Raw genomic sequence first — 2,460 nt, forward strand, 5'->3', positions numbered from 1 at the left:
GATCACCCACACTCTCTCTCTCTCTCTCTCTCTTTCTCGTGATAAACAGAGAGAGGATAGATTCGATATCTCGGGTGTAACCCAAAGTGACGATATTAAATCTCCATTGTCCAGGTCACTGTCGATACTTCTACATCACGCTCAATTCTGGCTGTTCTCGCGCGTCACTGATCGCAAAGCATAAATTCCCTTTGATTCGGCCAATTCACGACGCGTCGAACGTACCGGAAACCAGCCTCTGCTTTCCTCCCTTTTCGTTCGACGAACCGACCAACGAACGAACGAATGCACGGCCAATCACCGGGGGGACAGAGCAATTCGTTCGGTAAATTAGGTTAAATCTGAATCTTGGTGGTCTCGTTTCCCTGCGGCCTCTTGCCATCGATTATCCACGCACACGCACACACACACGCGAAGTAGGGGACAAAGGGAGGCAGAGAATGAATGGGGACAGCGCGTGTCCGAGCGTAAGGGCAGAGAGGAAAAAGATTGCAGGGGAAAGAATCGCTTCGGAGTACGTCATAAACGACGCCGATAGCTTTCCCCGTGCGTTATACCGGTGAAATTGATTGTTATGGTTTTGAGAAAATTCCAGTTGAGTGTTTAAGATGAGAGCACTTGATGCGCGTTGATAAGAAAACGGTTCACTTCGATACGATCTTCGCCAGTCCTCGACGGCTGTATCCCTCAGATTGTTGGGCTTTCTCTATTTTTCTCTTCGGCAGTGTACATTGCAGAGGTTTCATTTCGTATCGAGTTTTGTAATAATGATTTGACAACGAGGAAAATGATTAACTGTATTCTTGGTACCGCGAAGAACAGGAAATAATTCGCAGTGGAGTGGAAATAATTTCATTAAAATTATTTGTGCGTATGTGTGTTAAAAATAAGAGGTACGTTGATACGAACATGCCTACAGGCAGAGCGATTGTTTACTCTGATATAATTGAATGTATTTTAATCATCGTTATAAGTTTGTTTACATTTGGAAATTATTTAATAGGTAAATAAATGAACTAATTAATTACTTCATCCTTTAATTAAACGATTTCACGGTATTATTGGAAGACGCGTTATTGGTAGGCAAAGAAACACGTGGCCAGCGGAAAATGACGTTCGCTCGTGTTCAATAATATTGATCAACGACGATAAATTGGCAAAAGTTCATTTCACCGTGTAATATTTCCCAGTTCTTGCGATTTTTATTTACGAACGACGCTTGAAAATTCGTCTGTTAAAAAAAGTATCGTAAGAAAACGATCTACACTGTGATCTAAAATTTTTCGTAACATAGTTGGATCATTGTAGTCGCCGAAATTCCATCGAATCATCGGAATATTTCAAATTTTCCGGCGATACGATATTTCCGAAATTCCGCGCCTCTTTTCTTTCTCGACAATCATCATTAATTCAAATCATAATTAACTCTCGATCAAAATTCCACGAACGCTCGACGCATTTACTCGTTCTCCCTCTGTACAGCACAATACCGGTACACTTTGAAAATTCCAGGCAGCTTATTTACAACCGCCAAACTAATTCAAACTTCGCGTCAATCTTTCACCGTTACCTCCTGCCATTCTCTAATTTCCAATTTTCCCTCCTTAACGAAATTACTCGACTCCATTCCCCAAGTATTATTACCACCCTGGTACACCCTCGGATCGCTTCGTCGCAACACGTACAACCCGCCACCGCAATATTCGACGATCAAACTGCTTCACTCTCTCCCTTACCAGAACGGTTGCACGCCAACGCGAGCAAAAAATAGAAGAAACAAAAAAAAAAAAAAGAGAATAGAGAAACCAAAAGCTCCCCGAGCAACCGAGAACGTTCGGTTGTCATCGGCGAGGCAAAAAGGATCATCGTCTTGGTACGTGTGGTTTCGAAAAGGAGAAGAAGCCGACGTGGCCTCTGTGACTCCTGGCGAATAGCGAAAGAAAAGAAACGGGTGCACGTACTCAGGGAGAAGAAGTGGCGTCGTCCATTTATCGGCAGGATTTACTGTTCTACGTCCCACCTCTCTCTCCCTACCGATTGTCCGTGAATTCGAACGGTTATATCACCGGAATTTCATTTCTGTCCGACCGCGGCACATTACCGTCCGTTCACTCTGTCGCACGAGTTGTGAGAGATTTTCCTGCCTGCCACCCTCATAATTCCCCGTTTCTCCCTTTTTCCCACCCCTCCTCTTCATGGACCACCGCGAATACCTCGAAACGACGTACTTAATAGCCGGCCAAAGACCGCTCGTATATTTGTGGAAAATTTCGTATCACGTGGATACACACAAGGGGATCCCCCGTCATTATCGTTTCCTTTCAGTCCTCTGTTTCAGTGCTTCTGTTAAGGAATCTTGTCATCGTTTGCTTTAACTTCTGTGATTCTGTCAAGAAATCTTGTCAGCGTTTTCTTTCAGTTCTTTGCTTCGCTGTTTTTGTCGACGAATCCTGTTATAGT

This window comes from Habropoda laboriosa, unplaced genomic scaffold (genome assembly GCF_001263275.1).
Source record: "Habropoda laboriosa isolate 0110345459 unplaced genomic scaffold, ASM126327v1 scaffold28, whole genome shotgun sequence".
In the NCBI taxonomy this organism is placed as follows: domain Eukaryota; kingdom Metazoa; phylum Arthropoda; class Insecta; order Hymenoptera; family Apidae; genus Habropoda; species Habropoda laboriosa.